Source organism: Rutidosis leptorrhynchoides, chromosome 1, assembly GCF_046630445.1.
Source record: "Rutidosis leptorrhynchoides isolate AG116_Rl617_1_P2 chromosome 1, CSIRO_AGI_Rlap_v1, whole genome shotgun sequence".
NCBI lineage: Eukaryota > Viridiplantae > Streptophyta > Magnoliopsida > Asterales > Asteraceae > Rutidosis > Rutidosis leptorrhynchoides.
Window position 1 is genome coordinate 57,587,308 of NC_092333.1, and position 18,198 is coordinate 57,605,505.

The window sequence follows — 18,198 nt, forward strand, 5'->3', positions numbered from 1 at the left end:
GTTCATAGTCCAATGTCCACAAGTGTCGGTCTTTTGTCCAAACCTTAATTATGGTACAAAATCTAATAACCCCGTCTTAATATTTAGTCTAACATCACGATTACTTTGGCTCAAATAAGCATAATAATAACTTAGTTACAAGACATTAATTTAAAAAGGAAGAACATAGCTTACAGTGGTGATTAATTGCGTAGCGTTACACGGACAGAGTTCAGACTTACAAAACCTTAAAACATTTCTTACAATAACCCAGTTATTATTAAACTTAAATTAAACTTTAAATTATATATATATATATATATATATATATATATATATATATATATATATAATATATAATTTATATTAATTATATATATATTATATTATATTCTTCTGCATAGTTGACTCGTAATTTTAGGTACGTTGTCTCGCGCGTTAATGCTCGGTTTATGTCTCGGTTCCGGATTTTCGAACGTCCTTTCGTACGCGTAGATATCTTGTACTTTGCGTTCCGTGGCTCGTACTCTTGTCGTTTTTAGACGTTTCTTATCAATAAATGGAACCACTTGAATTATATCTTGTACATTTGAGCTTTTTGGTCATTTGCATCTTCAAATCGTCATTTTCTTCTTTTGTCTTCGCACTTATTTATTTTAACGAATATTACATAAAAATGAAACAATTATAACTAAAAGCTTTACATATTGGAAGGATATTGATACTAAATATATGTTCATTTAGAGCACTATCAGCGTTCGAGAGAGATGTTTTCATCCTTGAGAGCCTCGTCTTGGGCTACACGAATTTGATTATTGAGATTGGTGTAGATGGTGATGTTTAAAGCTCGGACACGAAGATGCACCGCTCTTTCTTTTCGACTTAAGGCATCGGCTACTATATTTGTCTTTCCGAGATGGTAACGAAGCTCGCAATCGTAATCGTTCAAAGTTTCAATCCACCGTCATTGTCTCATGTTTAGTTGTTTTTGATCGAAGATGTGTTGAAGGCTTTTGTGATCGGTGAAGATAGTACTCTTGGTTCCATAAAGATAGTGTCTCCACATTTTAAGAGGCATAAGCAATAACTTTCTTTCGTAGCATCAATACACACCCAAAACCATGTTTCGAGGCAACGCAATATACAACAAAATCATCATTGCCTTCGGGAAGTGACAAGATAGGAGCGGTGGTTAGCTTTGTCTTCAAGATTTGAAATGCGGACTCTTGTTCGGTTGCCCAAATGAATTTTCTACCCTTGTGAGTTAGCGCGGTTAGGGGACGGGCAACCAAAGAGAAATCTTTGATGAATCTACGATAGTATCCGACGAGACCTAAGAATTGACGAATGTGAGTAGGAGTAGTAGGGGTTTCCCATTTGCTAATGGCCTCGATTTTTGATGGATCGACTTTAATACCTTGATCACTTACAACATGACCAAGAAATTGAACTTCCTTCAACCAAAATTCACACTTGGAGAATTTGGCATAGAGTCGTTCTTGTCTTAAAAGTTCAAGCACAAGTCGGAGATGTTGTTCGTGTTCTTCTTCGCTTTTAGAATAGACCAAAATATCATCGATGAACACGATAACGAATTTGTCGAGGTATGGTTTGCACACGCGGTTCATAAGATCCATGAACACCGCCGGTGCGTTAGTTAGACCAAATGGCATTACAAGAAATTCATAACTACCATAACGAGTCCGGAAAGCGGTTTTGGAGACATCTTCCCCCTTAACCCTTAGTTGATGATAACCCGAGCGGAGATCGATTTTTGAATATACACAAGACCTTTGTAGTTGATCAAAGAGGTCATCAATGCGCGGAAGAGGATATCGGTTCTTAACCGTCAATTTATTTAGTTCACGATAATTAATGCACATTCGTAGGGATCCATCTTTCTTCTTAACGAATAAAATCGTAGCGCCCCATTGTGAATGGCTGTAGTGACCCGTCCTAATCCACCTGGACGAAGTCTTCAGCAGATGGTCCCATTGCGAGGTACTGACCTCTATATGCCCTGAACGACTCCATGTAATATCTTTAAAATGAGCAAATGCACAGCGAAAGATTTCTTTCATACCTGAGAATAAACATGCTTTAAAGTGTCAACCAAAAGGTTGGTGAGTTCATAGGTTTATCATAAACAATAAAATTCATCATTTTGATAGACCACAAGATTTAAATACAGTACACCTATCTCGTGGTCAAAACCATTTTTCACAAATCTTAGTAACCGTACACATATCTCGTGCACAAAAACTGATACACATAACCTGTGTATAAAAATCATTCTCTCGATACATAACATTCACATCAATTGGTGGAAATTATCATGTCCACATAATTCAAAGGTAGCAATTATCATGTCCGCATAATTCAACGGTGGCAATTATCATGTCCGCATAATTCAACGGTGGCAATTATCATGTCTGCATAATTCAACGGTGGCAATTATCATGTCCGCATAATTCAACGGTGGCAATTATCATGTCTGCATAATTCAACGGTGGCAATTATCATGTCCGCATAATTCAACGATGGCAATTATCATGTTCCCATAATTCAACGGTGGCAATTATCATGTCCACATAATTCAACGGTGGCAATTATCATGTCCACGTAATTCAACGGTGGCAATTATCATGTCCACATAATTCATTCGAGGAATGTTTTGCTTGTGTCTATCTCGTCAAACATTTATAAAAGCATTTCATGTATTCGCAGTTCAAAATATATTTCAAAAGCATTTAATGAAGCAGTTGTAAAAGCAGCGCATGTATTCTCAGTCCCAAAAATGTAAAGATTAAAAGGGAATCAAATGAACTCACTATACGATATTTTGTAGTAAAAATATGCATACGACGGAACTGAACAATGCATGGTTGGCCTCGGATTCACGAACCTATATCAAGTATATATATTAACACCTATAATTGTAATCGAAAGAATTTATATATTATTGGTGATATATTTGTTATTTTAATAATTTATGTGTTTCATTAATAACTTAATTAAAATTATATATTTTATATAAAAATGTTAATATAGCTTAGTTAAATATATTTCCATATGACTGAGTTTTATTGTAGTAATAATAATAATATTAGTAGTAATATTGATAATAATAATAATAATATGGTTTTTATATTTAAAAAAAATAACGATACTAGTAATAATAAAAATGATGATAATGTAATAATAATATTAATGTGTGAAATAATAATAATAGAGATAAAAATACTGATAATTCTAATAGTAGTAATAATGATACTTAATATTAATAATAATAGTTTTAAAAAATAATAACGGTATTTGTCATAAACTTAATCGTACTTCTTCTTAATAATCTTAGTCATATCATTAACCTATTTTAAATCATAAGCTTAATCCTTAATATTATATTTAACCCTAATCTTAACATTTTAATAACATTAATCATAATATTAATAATAGTAATAATAATAGTAAAAATAAGATAATAATAATGATAAAGATGATGATGATAATAATAATAATAATAATAATAATAATAATAATAATAATAATAATAATAATAATAATAATAATAATAATAATAATTAAAAATAGGCTACCTTCAAAACAAGCTCTAAAAAAATAAGTACCGCCGCCCGAGCTCGAACCTGCGACCTTTCGTTCACTCACAAACCCCATAACCATCCATCTGTGTCTGCTTTTCTGATTTAATTCGTTACCCAAAACTATTTAACCCGTTTTAAGGAGCCCAACTATTTAATTTAACAGTCCATTTATTTAATTCAAGTGATAGCCCATCAAGGATTTCTTTTCTTTGTGGCAACTGGTTACGATAGACACAAGGAGACTATCTGCAGCAACTTTGTTCGAAAAAAAATACATAACATCATCTTCATCGTTTATATATGATCACTATAATCATCGTGTACCATCTTTAACATCATCATCATATCTACTCGCGTATGATTATCAACATAACCGCATCATCTTTGCAACTTTAATCGACCCAAAAATATAATTTAGGACACATGGTGGCCCAATCCAGCAGTCCAAGACCCACTATCAAAAATACGTCCATCTTTGCTTTAGACTAATTAGGTATCGTGAATTCAATAGCTGGATGTGGGGCTTGATCAATACTCATAAGCTTTTCCTAATTTACATAAAGCACGTCTCACTAACAAAAGTGTCAGCCATATGTATTACCTCACCACTTGGTTGGCCACTAAGGGTAAAGAAGAGGATATGCAAAATTAGCCTCATGATATTATAAAATGCTTCGGCCAAGGTAAAAAGAAAGGTGGCCCAATAGCACTCGATTATTTAATTGATCTTGAGAAAAAGAATGGCTATTAAATTACGTGGTACCCATGCACCAATCAATCAAACGTGACAGTAGTGTTTTCTTTTGTTTATCATATTGCCAAATATTTAACTAACAAATTTCATAAGTGGATTATCTTTGTTAAAGGGTGTCGGCCATGAGGAATTAAAGGAATACACTACAGCATTTTTATGTGATAAAGTTATTTGGTGATTGCCAATTCATATATAATAAGTGACATATTGTGTGAGAGTTTGTTAGGCGGGTAAATTGGTGGTTTGCAAAGAGATAATAAGGAGAGTAGTGATGTTTTAGATAATCGAATATGTTAGTGAGGTGATGTTCTTAACAACTAGAATGAAAAGAAAAAAATATAAGTTTGATTGTGGTTTACGGTTTAGAGGATGAGAGATAGAGGAGATTTATGATAGCGTTGAGCTGTGGATTGAGGTAGTGATCGAAGGGTGATAACCATTGGTTCAAAATAGAAAAACAAGAAATAATTCGAGCAAGGTGGTGTTGGATGCTAGAGGTAGTTCAAGGTGATTCTCCAAGAAAGTAGTAATAACACAAGATGGTGCTTAAATGGAGGTAAAGGTTTATGATTTAAATGAAACTGAAGATGAACAAATATACAGGTGATTGGTAGGTGATTGGTGTGAGATGGTTGTAAACCAAAGATAGTAACAACAATTTGAGATGGTGATGGTGAATGTAATTTCTATAACTCTCTACCTCTATGTAATTTGTGTACGTAATTATTTGTATATTTAGTGAGTGATATCGTATCAATAACTGATCACATTTTGTTTTGTAGGATTGATGGTGGTCGACAGAAATATTCGAGGCCAGAAGGAGAAAACAAAAGTAAAAGATGAAATCGATGGCTAACAGAATTCGATTGAGTTTGTTTGTAGTGTTTAGTCGAAATCATCAAAGAATCTTGAGCAGACAAGAAGGACAAGAAGGACAGGTAAATAAGAAAAGTTGATGTTGATGCCCAACTGAATTTGTTACGATATGTATAAGTTATTCAACTCAATTACTTTTAACATACAGGAAGGACAATTGAATCATTGTAAAACAGATTTCCTAATTTTTTATTGATTTTTCTTCTTCTGTTTCTTTCTAAATTGTATGAGTTATAGAATGTAAAAGAAAGAGTAATACAGTAACAAGATTTGATTTCAGTTGTTTTGTAGCTAATTGATATTGACAGAAGATTCATTTAAGTCGATAAGAACAAAAGAGAAGAAATAAAATCCAAAAGCTGATATCTACGTTCAACTGATTTCGTTGTTATATGGAAAAATTGGGTGTTGACAGCAGTTTCAATCAGAAAGCAAATAGGGAATTATAAAATTTGAGATGGATTGCTAACAAATTTGTACGAGTGATATGGTTATGTAGCAAGGAGTTAGACAGGAATATTAATCAGAAAAAAAGGAAAGAAATAAACAGATTGTGATATTTAACTGATTCGTACCAATTAGCATACATGAATCTTCAATCAGGAAGAAGCAAACAAAAATAAATTTGTCAGATAGTGATGGTTAACGGAGTCTGTATAATATCTGATTCATATAATATATCTGTATTTATCAGTATATATATATCTATTTTTGTTTTTATATATCTGTATATATATCTGTATTTATATATCTGTATGTATATATCTAGATTTACATATTATATTTAATCTTACTAATTAATATAAATACAACTATAATAATAATAATACTCTTAATATTATAAATAATAATAATAAGATTTATGCTAATATAATAGTAATAATAATAATTTTATTATTAATGATAATGATAATAATAACTATAAAATTTATAACAATAATAATATAACAAATTAAATTTATAACAATATATATATATATATATATATATATATATATATATATATATATATATATATATATATATATATATTATATACTTAAATATATATACATCTTTTTACGAATAGTTGTTCGTGAATCGTCGGGATTGGTCGAAGGTCAATTGCATATATGAAAGAGTTCAAAATCTTTGAGACTCAACCTAACAGACTTAGCTTATCGTGTTAAAATCTAATATCGTATCGAGAGTTTGGTTTAAAATTAGTCAAAATTTTCATGGTCGTCACAGTACCTACCCGTTAAAGAAATTTCGTCCCGAAATTTAAATGTGATCGTCATGGCTAACAATAAAAATGTTTTCATGATGAATATGTGTTAATAAATAGAGTTTTATCATCATTGATTAATATAGATAAAACAATTTGATTACTCGAAGCGTACGAGTGAAGCTGTCACAAAAGAGTGAAATGAGGAATTTAAGATTCATCGTACTTTTGACGTAGTCACGTTTGAATTCAGAAATTAAGGTGCATCTTAACTTTTGACGTTGTCTTGGTTGAATTCCGGAATTCAAGGGATTTGAAGAAATCTTTGAAATCTATAAGATCTGATTCTTCGGTGAATAAGGAAATTAAGATCTCTTTGATTAAATGCGATTATCTGTCTCGATTGTTCTGTCTGATACTTTCATTATAAATTAACCTCTTCCGTTCCATTACTTTCACCATTTCAATACTTTCTTTCTTAATTCATATTTCTAAGAATTGTGAAAATGCTTAATCCAGTTCTAATCTTTGATATTTTCTTGATTATCGTATCAATCACTCTTCTTTTTCAATTACCAACAGAGGAATCTGTTTACTTCTACTATGCTCTAGGGATTATTGTATTTCTCATTCTCCCGTGTCTTTATATTGCTACACGCATTGATATACACGGTTTGTAATTTCAGTGCTGTTATCGGGCTTTATATTTTCCCTTATATTTCGAAGCTCCATGCTGTTGTTTTCTCTTCCCGACTTTATATCAAGCGAATAATGGTCCAGAATTCATAAATATAGAGTTTCGAATGATCATGACGTTCTAAGCAGAAAGGAACGAAATCTCACGATTTCATTTGTCAAATTACCAGAATCATTGAGGATGGAACTATCAATAATATATTTTATTGATATGTTCAGAAGTTAAGTAGAATGAAAGAGTTATGTAACATGGTTCATGATAAGGGTATGATCTGTGATCCTTTATCACGTTCCATCAGAAACTCAGCATGACTTACTGTAATATAATTACGTTGGCCAAGCGCCATTATATTATACTAACTCATGCTTCAGTTCCCTACACTTCTCCAGAAACCATTCATAATTCAACTCGAATTTTAAAGAAAGATAGATACTAAAACAAATTCCTGTATGATATAATACAGATAGTACGAAGAGATATATAATTTCGGACGAGAATATTTATGAAAATATCTTCAGAAATATCGAAGATATTTATGATGATATTTTGGAATTTTAAAGTTCGAAGGTTGATGAAGAAAAATTTTTCCGCAAGATTTTTACATGAGTACGAAGCAAGATATTCTCTAAAGATTTCATCGGATCCAGAATTACCTGGATTCTTTGAATATAGGGTTTGGTCCTTGTATTTATACTTGATCTCCTTCATGGTTAACTCAATCCATTTTTCAGTACTAATTTTTCTATCGAGCGTTCCTAACATTCCATTCTTTATTATCAAACTTTTGGTCATTTAGACCATCTACACTTTTGCTGTTTCCTCTGCATTTAATGCTACCATATCTGAATCATCGGTTATCAATCCGAGGTGGTTTCAAGAGAATTGTGTTTTTAGATGATTAAACACTGATGGTAATCGTCAAGATACGAATGATTGTTTAGGACGAAATCAAGTGGCAAACTTATATATTGAAGTTATAATAAGGCTAATCCGAATGAAAGTCGAAGTTGATTTGCTGGAGCTGTGACAAAATTGGCTAATTTTAGAAGGGTATTGTAAAGTTATTTTCGGTAATAACACGCCAATGGATCTGGCACAGTTTTGAATTCAAAGTATGACTTTGAAAGATGTAGGAATCTAAAAGTGATGTCTTATGTTAAATCTTGACTTGGATTTTGATCGGTCAAAATCCGAATATGAAATCAAATTTGAATGAAAATGGTTATTCTTTGGTGAACGGATACGTATATCCATGGTTGTAAGTAGGATAGTAAATGATTGTTGAATCGGATTTGAAGAATGTACAATGTAACTTATTAATGTGAAATCTAAATATTCCTCGGGTATTACCTACCCGTTAAAATATTTTCACCATTAACAGTTTGTACAAAAGAATTTTTAATTACAATCTTTATGAAAATATATATACATATATATTTTCTTCAGATTTAATCATGGATTTAATGAGTTAATATGATATTAAACTCATATGATTTTCGGTTTGAGCTAGAATAAGTAATCTCTAAAACTATTAGGAACCACATATTCTTCGCAGAATATTTCTTCAATGAAGTTATGGATCAATACTTCATCGGTCATTGTTGTTGGTACTCCTTGGTATCTATGGTACGTATAATGTTGATGTTCGAGGTATAGATTGTGATGTCTAGACGTGTGATGCGGATGTTGTTGTTGGTGGTAATGGTACTGTTGATGCTGGTGACGTTGTTGAAGCTGGTACGTTTTGCACCATATTTTCCAAAGCTACAACTCGGGTGCGAAGCTCGTTGGCTTCTGCAATTACCCCGGGATGATTGTTGGTCGGAACGAGCTGATGAATAAGATCGAGAATTCGAGATAGTATATAATCATGACAAGATACTCTGGAAATGAGAGAGAAAATAGTATTTCGAACAGGTTCGTCGGTAAGTGCTTCAGGTTCTTTGCCAAGAGGGCAATAAGGTGGGTGGAAGGGATCGCCTTCTTCTTGTCTCCAATGTTTTAGTAGAATACGAACCCATCAGATGAATTGGGGATGGCTGATTGGTTGATTCATTATGGTGACACTGCTTTCGGAGCTTAAGTGAAACTCCGTATCAGAATCCTATGGACTTGAACTAGTGGCGAGTTCCATCTTGTATGGTTAGATAAAGAGTTTTCGATATGAAATGATTTTCGGATATCGGATGATATTCTAATTACATAGAATACCTAATATAGTACAGAAGATCCCGTAGATTACGGAGGGAATTAAGGAAACGTGTCAGACAAGGTCTAACATGATGGAATATGAATTCGTCTGTACATCATCTATACAATAATTGCAATAAGACGTGTCGAGACTGAAAATGATAAGTAGATATTTTTTGACAAGGAATGATATGTAAAGTTTCTAACATGCAGACCAGGTTAAAGTCCAGACTTATTAATATATTCTAACAACTACTAGGTCGAAGTCCAGACTCATTAATGCATCCTAACAACTATATGTTTAGACACACTAATGCAGGACCTGGTTCGCTAAGACCACCGCTCTGATACCACCTGTAGTGACACGTCCTAATCCACCTGGACGAAGTCTTCAGCAGATGGTCCCATTGCGAGGTACTGACCTCTATATGCCATAAACGACTCCATGTAATATCTTTAAAATGAGCAAATGCACAGCGGAATATTTCTTTCATACTTGAGAATAAACATGCTTTAAAATGTCAACCAAAAGGTTGGTGAGTTCATAGGTTTATCATAAACAATAAAATTCATCATTTTGATAGACCACAAGATTTAAATACAGTACACCTATCTAGTGTACAAAACCATTTTTCACAAATATTAGTAACCGTACACATATCTCGTGCACAAAACTGATACACATAACCTGTGTATAAAAATCATTCTCTCGATACATAACATTCACATCAATTGGTGGAAATTATCATGTCCACATAATTCAATGGTGGCAATTATCAGGTCCACATAATTCAACGGTGGCAAATATCATGTCCACATAATTCAACGGTGACAATTATCATGTCCACATAATTCAACGGTGGTAATTATCATGTCCACATAATTCAACGGTGGCAATTATCATGTCCACATAATTCAACGGTGGCAATTATCATGTCCACATAATTCAACGGTGGCAATTATCATGTCCACATAATTCATAAAAGGAATGTTTTGCTTGTGTCTATCTCTTCAAACATTTATAAAAGCATTTCATGTATTCGCAGTTCAAAATATATTTCAAAAGCATTTAATAAAGCAGTTGTAAAAACAGCGCATGTATTCTCAGTCCCAAAAGTGTAAAGAGTAAAAGGGAATCAAATGAACTCACTATACGATATTTTGTAGTAAAAATATGCATACGACGGAACTGAACAATGCATGGTTGGCCTCGGATTCACGAACCTATATCAAGTATATATATTAACACCTATAATTGTAATCGAAAGAATTTATATATTATTGGTGATATATTTGTTATTTTAATAATTTATGTGTTTCATTAATAACTTAATTAAAAGTATATATTTTATATAAAAATGTTAATATTGCTTAGTTAAATATATTTCCATATGACTGAGTTTTATTGTAGTAATAATAATAATATTAGTAGTAATATTGATAATAATAATAATATGGTTTTTATATTTAAAAAAAAATAACGATACTAGTAATAATAAAAATGATGATAATGTAATAATAATATTAATGTGTGAAATGATAATAATAGAGATAAAAATAATGATAATTATAATAGTAGTAATAATGATACTTAATATTAATAATAATAGTTTAAAAAAAAAATAACGGTATTTGTCATAAACTTAATCGTACTTCTTCTTAATAATCTTAGTCATATCATTAACCTATTTTAAATCATAAGCTTAATCCTTAATATTATATTTAACCCTAATCTTAACATTTTAATAACATTAATCATAATATTAATAATAGTAATAATAATAGTTAAAATAAGATAATAATAATGATAAAGATGATAATAATAATAATAATAATAATACTAATAATAATAATAATAATAATAATAATAATAATAATAATAATAATAATAATTAAAAATAGGCTACCTTGAAAACAAGCTCTAAAAAAATAAGTACTGCCGCCCGGGCTTGAACCTGCGACCTGTCGTTCACTCACAAACCCCATAACCATCCATTTGTGCCTGCTTTTCTGATTTAATTCGTTACCCAAAACTATTTAACCCGTTTTAAGGAGCCCAACTATTTAATTCAACAGTCCATTTATTTAATTCAAGTGGTAGCCCATCAAGGATTTCTTTTCTTTGTGGCAACTAGTTACGATAGACACAAGGAGACTAGCTGCAGCAACTTTGTTCGAAAAAAAATACATAACATCATCTTCATCGTTTATATATGATCACTATAATCATCGTGTACCATCTTTAACATCATCATCATATCTACTCGCGTATGATTATCAACATAACCACATCATCTTTGCAACTTTAATCGACCCAAAAATATAATTTAGGACACATGGTGGCCCAACCCAGCAGTCCACGACCCACTATCAAAAATACGTCCATCTTTACTTTAGACTAATTAGGTATCGTGAATTCAATAGCTGGATGTGGGGCTTGATCAATACTCATAAGCTTTTCCTAATTTACATAAAGCACTTCTCACTAACAAAAGTGTCGACCATATGTATTACCTCCCCACTTGGATGGCCACTGAGGGTAAAGAAGAGGATATGCAAAATTTGCCTCATGATATTATCAAATGCTTCGGCCAAGGTAAAAAGAAAGGTGGCCCAATAGCACTCGATTGTTTAATTGATCTTGAGAAAAAGAATGGCTATTAAATTACGTGGTACCCATGCACCAATCAATCAAACGTGACGGTAGTGTTTTCTTTTGTTTATCATATTGCCAAATATTTAACTAACAAATTTCATAAGTGGATTATCTTTGTTAAAGGGTGTAGGCCATGAAGAATTAAAGGAATATACTACAGCATTTTTATGTGATAAAGTTATTTGGTGATTGCCAATTCATATATAATAAGTGACCTATTGTGTGAGAGTTTATCAGGTGGGTAAATTGGTGGTTTGCAAAGAGATAATAAGGAGAGTAGTGGTGTTTTAGATAATCGAATATGTTAGTGAGGTGATGTTCTTAACAACTAGAATGAAAAGAAAAAAAATATAAGTTTGATTGTGGTTTACGGTTTAGAGGATGAGAGATAGAGGAGATTTATGATAGAGTTGAGCTGTGGATTGAGGTCTTGATCGAAGGGTGATAACCATTGGTTCAAAACAGAAAAACAAGAAATAATTCGAGCAAGGTGGTGTTGGATGCTAGAGGTAGTTCAAGGTGATTCTCCAAGAAAGTAGTAGTAACACAAGATGGTGCTTAAATGAAGGTAACGGTTTATGATTTAAATGAAACTGAAGATGAACAAATATACAGGTGATTGGTAGGTGATTGGTGTGAGATGGTTGTAAACCAAAGATAGTAACAACAATTTGAGATGGTGATGGTGAATGTAATTTCTATAACTCTCTCTACCTCTATGTAATTTGTGTACGTAATTATTTGTATATTTAGTGAGTGATATCGTATCAATAACCGATCACATTTTGTTTTGTAGGATTGATGGTGGTCGACAGAAATATTTGAGGCCAGAAGGAGAAAACAAAAGTAAAAGATGAAATCGATGGCTAACAAAATTCGATTGAGTTTGTTTGTAGTGTTTAGTCGAAATCATCAAAGAATCTTGAGCAGACAATAAGGACAGGTAAATAAGAAAAGTTGATGTTGATGCCCAACTGAATTTGTTACGATATGTGTAAGTTATTCAACTCAATTACTTTTAACATACAGGAAGGACAATTGAATCATTGTAAAACAGATTTCCTAATTTTTTTTTGATTTTTCTTCTTCTGTTTCTTTCTAAATTGTATGAGTTATAGAATGTAAAAGAAAGAGTAATACAGTAAAAACATTTGATTTCAGTTGTTTCATTTAAGTCGATAAGAACAAAAGAGAAGAAATAAAATCCAAAAGCTGATATCTACGTTCAACTGATTTCGTTGTTATATGGAAAAATTGGGTGTTGACAGCAGTTTCAATCAGAAAGCAAATAGGGAATTATAAAAGTTGAGATGGATTGCTAACAAATTTGTACGAGTGATATGGTTATGTAGCAAGGAGTTAGACAGGAATATTAATCAGAAAAAAAGGAAAGAAATAAACAGATTGTGATATTTAACTGATTCGTACCAATTAGCAGACATGAATCTTCAATCAGGAAGAAGGAAACAAAAATAAATTTGTCAGATAGTGATGGTTAACGGAGTCTGTATAATATCTGATTCATAATATATATCTGTATTTATCAGTATATATATATATATGTTTTTGTTTTTATATATCTGTATAAATATCTGTATTTATATATCTGTATGTATATATCTAGATTTACATATTATATTTAATCTTACTAATTAATATAAATATAACTATAATAATAATAATAATGCTCTTAATATTATAAATAATAATAATAAGATTTATGCTAATATAATAGTAATAATAATAATTTTATTATTAATGATAATGATAATAATAACTATAAAATTTATAACAATAATAATATAACAAATTAAATGTATCATACTTCATATCTATATATTATTTATATTTCAATTTATTATATATATATATATATATATATATATATATATATATATATATATATATATATATATATTTATTTATTTTTATACTTAAATATATATACATCTTTTTACGAATAGTTGTTCGTGAATCGTTGGGATTGGTCGAAGGTCAATTGCATATATGATAGAGTTCAAAATCTTTGAGACTCAACCTAATAGACTTAGCTTATCATGTTAAAATCTAATATCGTATCGAGAGTTTGGTTTAAAATTAGTCGAAATTTTCCGGGTCGTCACAATGGCTAGGTTGGATAAAACCACGGTCAAGTAGTTCTTGGATTTGACTTTGCAATTCTTGCATTTTGGATGGAGAAAGTCTATACGGTGCACATGCTATGGGTGCGGCTCCCAGAATAAGATCGATTTGGAATTCTACTGGTCGATGAGGTGGAAGGCCCGGCAATTCGTCGGGAAAAACATCGGAAAAATCACTAAAATTGGCACATCATCGATATGCTTCTCGTTGATCTCGACTTTCTTGACATGGGCTAGAATCACGAAACAATCTTTACGAAGGTATTTTTCAACTTTAAGGCACGAGACGAGGTTGAGTCCGGTGCAACTCTTATCGCCATAGACAATTAAGGGTTCACCATTCTCGATAGAAATTTGAATCGCTTTAAGATCGCAAAGGATGTGAGATTTCATTTTGGCTAACCAATCCATACCAATGATTACATTGAAGCTCCCTAGTTCTATAGGTATCAATTCAATTTCAAACTCTTTACCCATTAAGTTTAACGTACACCCCCGATAAAATTTGTTGGCACTCAATAGTTTCCTGTTAGACACTTCAATGGTATAAGTAGTATCTAGTGGGAGCGGTGGAGTGCTAAAAGAATGAGTCAAAGTCATGGATACAAAACTCTTATCGGCACCCTAATCGAATAAGCAATAGACATAAGAATTGTTGAGAAGAAACATACCCGTGACTAGTTCATTGTCATCTCGGGCTTCCTCGATGTTAATGTTGAAAGCTCGGCCGCGCGTATTGGGGTTATCTTTCTTCTTTGGGCATGTATTTCTATAATGACCTGTTTGGCCACATTCGTAACAAGTGACCGTCTTTGGTGCATTGGGCCCCTTTCGAGCGACGGGGGCGACACTTTTACAATCGTTGGCCTTATGGCCACTTCCTTGGCACCAGTGGCAAATTAGCTTACCACATTCACCAAAGTGATGCTTGTGGCATTTGTTGCAAAGAGGTAGGTTTCCGGCATAACCCTTATTGCCTTCGGAGGTGAAAGGCTTCTTGGCGAAGTTGTTGTTGTTGTTGCTTGATTGGGGGGCTTCCCATTTTCTTTTGTTGCCACCCGATTTATCCTCGGCTTTAGGTGCTGGTACTACGATTTTGTCCACCGTTTCTATCAAATGGTGGGCCATCTTCAAAGCTTCTTGTAGGTTAGCTGGTTTAGATGACATTACCCCATGTTTGATGCTCTTAGGAAGGCCATCCATGTAAAGTTCAACTCGTAGGGGCTCGGTATTTACAACGTTTGGACACATTAGAGCTAGCTCGGCAAACCGTTGATTATAAGCGTCGAGGTCGTTTCCGACCGCTTTCAAACCTCTTAGCTCGCTTTCGAGCCTTCGAGTCTCTTCGCGGGGAAAGTATTCGGTGATCATCTTTTCTTTTAAATCGGACCAAGAGAGAGCGTGGGCTTCATCGGTACCCACCGATTGTACATACGTGTTTCACCACGTGAGAGCGATACCGGAAAAGTGTGGGTTTAGTATTTGACCTTGTCTTGGTCCCAGCAACCGCTTATGCTAAAAACGGCTTATGTTTGCTCAAACCATCGAGTGAGAGCAACCGGTCCTCCGGTCCCATCGAAAGTGTGAGGTTTGCACCCCATGAAAGCTTTGTAGGAGCATCCCTCATTTGAGTTACCGGCTCCATTGTTGTTGTTGTTGTTGTTGTGGTTGTTGTTATTGTTGTTGTTGTTGTTGGATGAGTGACCGGCCATGGCCGCATCTACGGCGGTGGTTATCATTCGTTGAAGAGCTTGTTCGGGAGTTTCATTGTGTGGGACTCGGCGAGGAGGCATTGTTCCTTCAAGACACAAGAATATCGTTGATTAGTATTCTCAATAATACTAATAGTGATATGAAATAAAGATAGAAAATTTTCCATCACTCGCCCTAAATTCTTTATGTTATAATGTCAGAACGTCCATATGAGTCACCGTAATATAATCCCGGAAATTATATTACCCTAATTCATATGTGCATTCGACATTACTTCATAAAGTCAAGGTGGCGTGTCAATCAAATTAAACTACGTGAGATTAAGATTAAATAAGAGTTATATACAAATAGAAGAGTTCGAGTATGAATGCACAAGTAGTAAAGTAATTCCTACTTCAAGTCTATATGCCGGTTGTAGTCTAGACTCACTAATGTACCCTATGACTCGGGGTTGACACCAATGAACTCTAAATCCCTACAACCAACGCTCTGATACCATCTGTAGCGACCCGACAAAATCGTCATTGATGGTGCCGTCTACTTAGGTCCCGTTACGTGGTCATAAGTCTTTAAAATGACGTTTAACCAAAATATGTCGCATTCATTTCAAATGTAAAGATGTTTCAAGTTTACAAAAGTAGTTCAACGACTAGTTACATTACAACGTTTAACGTACAAATGAAACCTATGCGACACAATTTAAAAGTAAGCCAAAAGGTGCTTCATGTATGCATGTATACTCGACATCCAATCAAGTATCAAAAAAATAGTGAGCAGAAGCATGTATCACAAAACGTTCAAGGACCTGAGAAAAATATAGAAATCTGTCAACGAAAAACGTTGGTGAAATTATAGGTTTAAATAAGTAAGTGAGTAAGTACAAATGAACCACAAGATTTATAACGTTGGAATAATAGTAAACCATTCTAAAATTTGTTATCACGAGCACCCAATTATCAAGGCTTAACTTTCCACGAACCCCATCACAATAGTGTTAGAACATAAACTGTTTCTCGAAAATATATTTCATCCGAATAACGGTAGCGAACCGTCCGAATGAGAGTTTGTCAAACCCATATGGCCATACAACATAAGTTCTCGCTTACACCCGGCAAGTGTAACTAATGATAATCGAATTGAGGTTTTTGTTCTAACTCGTATGTAGAATGTTTGTTTTCGTACTTGTGTTCACTTTGTAAAATGAAATGTTTATGTTTTCTCATCCCAAATGTAAGTTAAAAAGAGTAAAATTGGGACTATGATCTCACCTTGAGTGCAAGAGTGTAAAAGCACTTCACAAGTAAATGTATGTAAGAACGGATGCTAGTCTTGACCTAAACAAATAGGTTGTATCAATAACGGTAAACACGGTTGGTCAAAGTTGTTCAATTTGTCCTATGGCTCGTTACGACTCAATTATATAGCATGTGAATCACGTTGTCAAGTTTCATGCAAGATACAAGTATCAAAGCAAGTTAGAACGATTGCATACGTATTTGGTTAGGTTTGACTAAAAGTCAAACTTGGTCAAATTCAAAGTCAACGGGGTCGGGTCGGGTATCCAAAAATTTTTCCATGATGAGAAATCATATGTGAGCATGCTATCCAAATTTCATGTTAATCGGAGTTGCGGTTAATCGGGAAAAAGTTTGTGAAAAATAAAACAACAAAGAAATTTGGCCTGGAGATATGCGCGGTGCGCACAGGAGTGCGCGGCGCGCATTTAGGTGTGGAACCAGGTCAGGTAATATCTCAGGGGTTAAGCATTTGAAACTTCATATTTGCGCGGCGCGCGAAAGAGTGCGCGGCGCGCGTTCCTGGAAAAAGTGCTGTTTGCAGCATTTTGTTAAGTCTCGAACCAAAACTCAATTTAACATAACTCATGGACCGAAAACATTCAAAATGCATGCCATACATCGTTGGAAAGGTAATTTAACGAGGAACACAACTAAACACATTTCATTAATCAAAAACATCATTTACAATAAACAAATCTAAGTTGAAAGCTCACTAAATGCCCACCATAAATACTTTCAAGTTCATAAATGCACATTTATGATTCAGAAATTAAATGCATACATATAATACGCCGTTTTGTATGTAATTATGCATATAATACCACTAAACACTTACAAACCACATTGCAAAGCATTTAATGCATCAAAAATCCATTTTACTTCTATCAAACCCTATCTCAAAGTCACAACTTTAACAATTATGTTTATGAAGCTTTACCATGTCAACCTACATACCAAATTGAAGCTAGTGATGCTAGTAACACATTTAATACATGCACTTTTAACATCTAACAACATTTAAGCAACCAAATCTCAAAATCAAACACACCCATTTCAAGTTTAAGCTAGTTACATCAAAATGACAA